Source organism: Athene noctua, chromosome 13, assembly GCF_965140245.1.
Source record: "Athene noctua chromosome 13, bAthNoc1.hap1.1, whole genome shotgun sequence".
Lineage (NCBI taxonomy): Eukaryota > Metazoa > Chordata > Aves > Strigiformes > Strigidae > Athene > Athene noctua.
The window spans coordinates 5454150-5463648 of NC_134049.1; positions in this window are offsets into that span (position 1 = coordinate 5454150).

Genomic DNA, 9499 nt, shown 5'->3' on the forward strand with positions numbered 1-9499 from the left:
ACCCAACTACAGTATTCTGACACATTTTAAGCTATGCAGTTTGCAATGAAAATAACCCTAGGTGCATGCCCTTGTATGCCTCAGGGCACTAGTTCTTAAGACATGAGGAGGCTGTGAGTTGACTCTCGCACCAGGATGGACACAGAGTCATGCACCCAGATCCAGGAACTTGGACTATCCTCCAGCTTAGACATAGCTTCTATAAAGCATACACAACTGTCTCGAATGTCCAACTACCCCAAGCTATTTCTTCCATGCAGTAACCTGCTTCCACTAACGTGGCAGCATATAATTATTTTAGAGAAGAACAACAACAAACAAAGCGTTCAAATTTGACTTGTGACTCAGTCCTGGGACTTTAGAGGCTGCAAGGCCAAAGCACTGGGGAGGGAGCTTTCTCTTTCCAATGTACGTTTCACTTGAAAGTATTTTCTATACACAGAATTAAACATTTTTATCTTCATTTGAAAGGCCCTGAGACTCTCCTTTGATGTTAAGTTAGGAAAGGGGCACACTCTTTGCTGTTCACAGAATTTGTGTAATTTTGGGATTTTCAAAGGGACTGTATTAGTTTTCCACTTACATCCATGTTAAAGCACAGGAGAAATACATCTAAGAAAGAACTGTGATTTAATATAAAGATAGAAATTATAACGACAAAAGGCAAACTTGGAAATCAGAGAGATATCCTTTCTCTTTCTAAAAAAGCTTCACTCTCCATGAGGTATTCTAAATTTCAGGAGCAGGGTGCCAAGTAGGGTGATATTTCTGGTCTGCTCTGCTAAATCATGTTCTGCAGAGATTTCTGGGGTAGAGTGTGCTCACTTTAGTTTGCAGGATTCCTTGTGGTATTTATATTAGTGCAAAAGCTGTTGATGTAATGTCACAATGGTGGTCTTCTACCCATATCCAACATGTAATTAATGTGATGAAAAACACAACTTTTCAAAGAAACTTTGGCATGCTTTTATAGAAGAGTATGCAGACTTCTTGAGTTTGCAGTACGTATCCAAATGCAAATACGCATGCTTGATTTCCCCTGAGTGTTGTGTGAACAGTTATTATTACTGACCTGGAAATTATTCTACTTTCCCTGTTTGACTATTGTTTTTGTCTAGGTTATATGCATCCCTGAAACCAGATGTGCAACACTTGATATATTTCCATTACTTAACGGGATCATGTGTATTTATTATCTCAAAGTTTGAAGCAGTAACAGTTGGTTTATGCTGCACACATCATGATCTTGGTCTGTTACAATGACCAACAGGCTTCATAAGACAAAATACAGCGTGTTATAAGGAATCTACGTCAAGTTAGGCATTGCCTGGGATATTACTGCTAGGAACCTCTTGAAACAAGAGAAAAGAAAACTTAGATCTTATTTTTCTAAAGCACGCCTGTGTGGATTTTACACAGGCATCTACCATGTGGCGGAACCAGAATCACCTCCCGTTGTTAGCAATGAAACGGCTGGTCTGGCCAGTTCTAATTCCATCCAGAAGAGTGCAGCAGTATATACCCATGCTGAACAGGTCCTCACAGGCCAGACTCACAAAATATCCCCCCCCCCCCCCCCCCCCCCCGTCACCCATTCCCTGCAAAATAATAGCCTGACATGTAAAACAAAATAAATGCCAGTTTAACAACAAATTGATTTCTTTCAGTCACACAGAAGGGTAATAGAGAGGGGATGGGAGTTGACATCAAACAGTGGCTGGGGCTCTTTTAGGTCTGAAAACACAGTAATTTACTTTTTATTGCCCTTTTGCTATAAACAAAAAGACTGGTGATGGAGGAAGCGACTGTTTATGAATACTGAAGATTTTTTAAAAATAAAGGGTGGGGGAGTATAATATCCAAAAACTACCTTCCACAGGGACACAATAAGGATTTTATAGAACCATATTCTTACATATTCTGCAGTATCACAGCATACATCCAAGCCTTTATTAGCACAGTTACTCTCACACTTTTCTTATAAGGTCAGACACTACTATTCTGACCGAGGCGTAAAATACCTTTGCAGAGCTCTGCTTAAAATTAAACAGAAAGTTAAAGAGTTATGGCTGGAGTTTCCATGCAGGTCTCCTGAGCTCCAAACCAGCTCAGTTACCTGTAGATAGCCCTTCCCCTCCTCCACGTGAAGAATGCATCCTCAGAGCACGTACCAGACTCACATTACATCTGCTCAAGGGCACTAGCAAGAGAGCAAAGAGTGTGTAATGCAGCGTTGGCAGCTCAAGGTGAGAGAAGGCACTGCTTTTTTTTTTTTAATTATTATTTTTTACAGCTGAACTGCATGGTCCTAGTGAGGGGAAAACCCCCATTCTTTACCATAAAGAGTGATGCAAAGATATGGGTGAGAAATTGAGACTCCTTCCCAACTGCCCCTTAAAAGTTTTTTCTTCTATCGTGACAGAATACAGGAAAGAAAAGGGAGAGTACCTTTATCAAATGCAAAAGGAAAAAAAGTAGGAACAGAGAAAGTGAATTAGAGAATACAGAAATTTTTCCTTTCATCTTTAACATGCAGATCTTTCTTCATTCCTGCTTCATCTCCCACAACATCATCACCCACTCACTAGCAGTGGATGTTCATGCACACATAGCTTCAAAAATGGGTTCTCCTCCATTCAGTTCCTACTGTTTTTTTCAATAAAGTAAGACTTTGCCTTTCTGCCATAAATAATTCTGCCATTAAAAAATAAAAAAGAAGGAACCCCTCATAAAAGATTCGTTCTCTGTGAATGGTGGTAACACACAAAAGTACACAAATCTCACTTGCATTAGTAACTATGTGCTCCAGGCACTCCTTCACCCTTTGGAACCACCCTGTGGTGGCTTTCTAAATTACAGCCCCCCAGTTTGATTCCCAGCTACTGCTCTTCATTCTTCTTTGTGCAAGACAAAGCTGAGAAAAAGCAAAAGGAGCCTGGAGATTTTTGTCCAACTCCACAGCAGTGAAAGAAGCTCAGATGCCCCCCTCCCCACCCACCCCCCCCGAAAACAAAGGAGATGAAGAATAGATGAAGGGTAAGGATGGGCGCAGCAGAAGCTCTAACTACTCCATCCTTTGTATACTGAGGGTAAAGACACGATTTTTTGCTAAAGCAGGGGGAGGCAGAGTGCTGGGAAAGCAAGCTACATAGATGATTTCACTCAAATGAGTGAAGGCAGAGAGACTCACAGTCTACAGGATATCAGTGAAGGCTGGAAGCTCTGCACACTGACTTTCTGAAAAGTTAAGCTCTCATTTCTGTAGATTATTATTAATAAGCCCTGCATTATCGTGCATATGATAGTATTAGGCAAGTTGTTAGTTTGGAGCACGCTCTATTCAAGCTGTTTGTAGCCTGAGAAGCCTCTGTATACCCCTCACTTGCACATGGCCTCTCTGTGCTCAGGAATCCAACGTAAGGTTTATATCATCCCACACAGAGGTGCAGATGTCGGCTTCCCAGAGCAGCAATAACGTGTCTCCTCTCCAGTAAGTTATGTTGTTTTCCTAGCGTCTCCTCTGAAGTCACTCTGGCTGCTCCCGGTTCTTCCACATCTCTATACGCCATACACTCACACATTTTGTTCTTTCTGAGATTTTTTTTTGGCTGGAGACTGTCTGAATATCGTAAGGTATATCTGTACAGATTTTGAACTTGCCTAAACTGGCAGAGCTCATTCAGAGTTAGTGTTTTGTATCTTCACAGGATCTGTCTCGTGCCATCTTACCAGCAGAGATGGCACTTTTCATAGCACAATTGTTACACTGGTCATGTAGAAATATGACTGCAAACTCGTCATTTATAGTGGAGATGGGGTCATAGAAATTAGTAAAACATATTTGTTCTTTCAAATTATTATATTTTGACCTGCTTCAGTAAACCAGCAATTACAAAGCAGTACAAGCAGCCAACACAAGCCTAGATACTCACACATGTAACTGACAGTCCTTGTTGAGACATGACTCCAGTATTATATGCCCTGTTCTACTGAATTAATTGAAATTACTCCCAACTTACATTACCATAAATGAGAGTGGAATTAGGTTTAACATGAATATGCAGCCATATGCATATGCAATTATACTATGTATTGATATATGTGTGCATAAATTACCTATGCATGGTGTGCAAATATATACTGTCATTCTTATAAATCAGCAGATTCAGATAAGATAAATATTTTTTAGAAAATGGCTTGTATAATGACTATAATTAAAAAAATATTTTGGAATTAAAATGAGAAGTTGGATGAGAGATTGAAATCTTTTTGTCTGCTCAGATCTACTGCAGTGTGTTACTCAGTACAGACCTTAATGTGTTACTTGCAACTCTTTTTTTAAAAATGAGGAAGCCACTGCAGTTTATTAATTGTGACTGAACAAATGTTAGGACTAGCTGTTTCTGAACTTGAATGGATGCAAAGAAGAGGTGAAAAAAATCCAGGATGGTTCAGTGCATTGTTGACAGTCACCTCACTGATAGCTGGGTTTGTGGCTTTAGGCTTCAATGAGAAGGGCAGGCTGGGCTTCTAGAGTTGAGAAATGCTCATCTGTGGTAGGAGATATGCAGACAGGGGATGAGTAGGAAATGTGTTACACATGTTAAGAAACTTCAAGTCTGACTCAAACCTCAAAAAGTCAACAGGGAAGCTTCAAAAGTACAGACTGCTCTCACTTGTATCATCATATAACAGGCAAGGCTTGAGCTTCTTCTAGTGCTTCTAGGACCTCTTTTCAAGCAGCAGATCAACATGTTTTCCCAGAAAGTGGTAACTCATTTTCACAATCCAATCCTGACAGTTGCTCAGACTTGCAACTACCTGCTAAGCGTAGAGTCTTCAATGATTGCCTCTATTTAAATATGTAAGTTTCTAAAGAGTGGTAGAGGTGGGAACTAATGATAACTATAATAAGGGGACACATTATGGAAATCGCTGCACTGAATGAGCGGAAATTACAGAACGGGAAGGTTAGTGACCAAAGATTTAAAAGACTGAAGCAAAGAATCAGCTCACACTTAAGACATGTTTGGATTGGCCTTAATTTATTGAAAAGAAAAAAAAAAAAGTTTCAAAAAATTGTAGAAGGATGCTGATACATGGCAGTCCTAGTTCAAACTAATGAAGAGTTTTGCTAGAGACTTTGGCAAGCACAAGTTTGACAAACTCTTAGTACTGCACTCAGGAGTTTAAAAGCAACTTCTCTGCTTTTATTAAACACATGCCTCTGCAGGCAACAATGGCAGTAATTCACAGTCAGTTTTACCAGTTTAGGACAGGAGCTAGAGAGACACAATACAAAGGGCTACAGGTGCTTCTGCAAAGCTCTAAACCGGTGCAGAATCAGATGTAGTGCTCACCAGAGAGGGACTGTCACTTCACAGTGTTACTTTTCCTTTACCCACTTACAGAACACACATGAAAGCTGAAGGGTGCTCACAGTGAACGGAGCTGACAGGGCTAGAACTTAACAGGGTGATGTTTCAACAGTACATTTGCAAGTTAGCAACTTCACTTAATCCAAGGAGTGCCAAAAGGCATGGAGAGCCGGGGGTGAAGGCAAGGGGAAATTAAAAGCCAGGGTACCTTCAGAAACATGCTTGCTGAGGTTACGTGGACATCTCACTAGCCAAACTGTTCAAAAGTTTTCCAAAACCGTTCCAAGTAATTCAAAACTGTCTGGATCATGCTATGCATGCTTAATCCAACTTCAACCCTTACCTTTTCTATACTGTCTTGCCCTCCCCTCAGATGGGGGGGACTGGCAGTAAATGCTGCTCTGAACAAAGCCTGTAGCCTAGCTTTCTCTCCAAAACCTCTTTGATCCAACCTTCCTTCTCTTATTGCACTGTTGTCTCCTTCCCAATTCAGAGTCAAACTCTCATTTCAGTTTGGAAATTAATGCTCACTTGCAGGCTGAATGGAATCCTTATGGGCTGTATCTCAAACTCTAAAGGTGTTTTTAGTTTAGCTGCATTTCTTAAACCTGTGCTTGCTGATTAATCAGAAGCTGCTTGTGAACCCTTTTCAAGGAGGACCTGGCATCCTCTTTAAAAATCTCTGGACTAAGTCCAAGTAGTTTAGCCGTTTTTTAGGCATCGCTATTCAATGCAGGGCATCAGACAGGTATTTTCAGAACTTGTTTCTCCACTTTGCTGGGTTTTACAGTGCATAACTTCACTAAAGATTCATCAGAAACAATAGCCTCTGGTTTTGCCACAGTTCTTTTCAAAGTACTGAGAAAACTGGAGCTATAAAAACAGATCCCTTACACTCCATCCAAAATGGATTTCTGCAAATACTCCTGTAAGCACTAGGACACTCATTGCTGCAGAGCAATATAGGCTTGCTACTAAGAACTATTCAAAATACCTGTATTCTGAGAAATCGGATGTTCAAACGTACAGAGTGGCTACCCCGCAGTGTGCATCTGTGCCTTCTCCTTTGGAGTCACAGAAAGATGACAGGATCTAGTTTTTGAGGCTCTTGTTTTCTAAGGAAAAAAAAAAAAGATACAAATAAAAAAAATGGAGCAACATACTTGGGTAGCAAGGGTGGGCACATCCAGGCCCAGTTCAAATCTCATGTAAAGATTTGAGCCTCCAACTGTACATACTTGTAGCATCGCAGATGTAAACATCTCTGGAACTGAGCCTCAGTCAGCGGAAGCTGCTTCAGCTTTCCAGACTGACTCTGAAAAGCTCAAAAAATAATGGTACTACTATTCTGAAGTGAGGTTACTTCCTTCAACATCTGTGCTGAATATGTGATACAGGCTGCTATAAGCATCACACGTATTTAAAACTAACAGGAGATGTTAAGGCTTGGTCCAGCCACATTGTGGTCATTAGGAGGAGGGAGCTACACAAATGCTTCATGAGATACATATGCTGCACTAGGGGTACTAAGGGCTTAGCCTATTCTGACAAATCTCCCATTCGGTCCAGAGTTTGGAGAAATAACCAAAAAATCTTTCCAAACATAAAGTATCAACTGGGTCCAAAACATCTTTCAGCTGAATTCTCAATGATGAGATATTTACTTTCTGTTTAGCTGATAACATTTAAACTAATCTCTACCCTTGCCAACTGCACAAAGAAAAAAAAAAAAAAAATCAATAAAATATCTGGCAACATTTATTACATTATTTCTAATGGCTCGTTAAAATAATGACACTTCCTTATTATGGAGTAAGTTAGTACCACTGTCAAAACAGTGCTCTCCACAGATGGAATCTATTTTTTTTTAAATAAAAATCAAGAATAGTGGTATTTTTGATCACAAAAGCCTACTTTTCTGAATCAACCAGAGGCATTATTATTTGTTTTTATTAACACATACAAAATTATTAGGGTATACAAATGTGTTTCCTTTTTGGACACAGTGAAAGCTAAATTAATGGGCATTACAGCATTAGTTTACATCACACTTTGTTTCAAAAAAACACCATTTAGGATTAAACAAATAGGTTTATATATATATATATATTAAAAAAAAAAAAAAAGAGCTTGAAATAGCTGGATAACAAATCATTGATTTATCTACCAAAAGGCTGGGAGCAATGGTGTCTCCTATGATTGTGCCCTTAGCTTTCAAACCATGATCTCCACTGATATGAGTTCCCATTTAAAAAAACCAAAAAACCAAACACCACCCAACTCCCCCCAGAAAACCCAGAACACCAACCTCCCCCCAACCGAAAAACTCAAAGCAATGGCACAACTTTCCCCAGGCTAATAATTTTTCCTGACAGCTTCAAGCACAAATGGATTATTTTAAATATCACATAAACCTACTGTAAATTAAAAAAATAGAAGATTACTTTACACAATGCATGGAAACCATTTCTAGTAAGCACAAACATTTACAACTGTGTCATGTTTTTTCCTTGCATAACCCATACTCACACACAAGCCAGTTTTCGAAAGAATTTGTGAAATATTCAGTCCACTTTTGTTTCTTTTATACAATATGAAATGGTTACAATACCATAGTATTTTTTAGAATAAGTTAAACATCAAGACATATGGCAATAGCATTGTACTATTCTTTCTACATACATATGAAATCCAGAAATTCAGTCTATTTTTATTCAGTCACAAAAATGAATGAAGACTAAGATCCAGTTATACTGGAATACTAGACTAGTTCTAGAAACCACAATACTGTAAGCGCTTTGGTATAATATGTACAGATTGTGCTGTCAATATCATGCTTGCATACTAGAACTGATCAACAGATTTCAACTGGTGAATTAAAGTAACAAAAAAAAAGGTACTGTAAGACTTGCTTTTTTCCTTTTCTTTTTGGAAATGATTCAGTCAAAGAAAATGCACCACAAGTACACACAGAGCATTTGTATGGTGTGACTACAAATTAAATATTAAAGTGTTTTTTAAATACAATGCAAGACCAGTCTTCTTAAGTGCATAGAACATAATGCAGAATACTGTTAATTACAGGGACAAGTACAAAGATATTAAACATTTTAACAGATATTGAACAATGTTCTCAAAAAAAAAAAAAAAGGTGTGAATAAGCATTCTTCTATTGTTACAAAGATCAACATGGTTTTTTCCCCCACCACTGAGAGAATAACTGCTGAATCATGAAAGATATCTACTGCATCCATTTTATCTCCGTCTCTCAAAGGCTCCGAATTGTACCTTCAAACTCTTAAAGCAGTTTGGATATTTGGCTGGGGGCTTTTTTCCTTTCCCCCCCCCCCCCCCTTCCCCATTTTTAACAAAACCTTTTCTCTTCCTGAAAGTGGAACTCAAAAAGTGCATTTTAAATTGAAGGGTTTACTTTTTCTCCCTATTTTATGGATGCATTTGCTGTGGCTTAGAATTGTAGCTTTATCTATTCATTCTTTCTATCATTACAATTTATCAGAATGTCTCAGATTTATTCAGGCAACCCTGCCAAGTTAGGTAGCCCCTTCTTTTGCAAAGCAAATGGTATTAAATTCTAAGAAAGCCAAAATACTGCAGTCTTTATTCAAGTGAAATGACAACTTAAAAGCACGGACTGGAGGATTTTCAGAAAATTTGGACTGTATACAAAGCCTTCCCAAATTTGTATTTTATCTTTTGGATTTTGGGATATATATAGTAAACTGCAAATACCACGTTTAACTAACACTGCAAGTCTGCTTCAGACTATGGTCTCAGGAACAAAATGGTAGCCCCAAAACTCTCAACCCAATCATTACTCATTTCTTAAACGACACAACAACTTATTTAACATGTAAACACAAGGGATGATGGTTCTCATTTGAAGCTCCTACTGTTGGCAAGTAATACTTCACAGGTATCAGAAATACTTTAGTTACTGTCTGCATATTTCCCCCATTTCTAAGATGCTTTCTTTTCTTTACAGAAGCTTTAGCTATTTAACATCAAACCAAATAATTGCACAAAAACTATAGCACCAAGCTTTGCTAAATGAAACTGCCGAAGAGCACACACAGGAGAAAAGAATTTGACCGTGGTTGTTG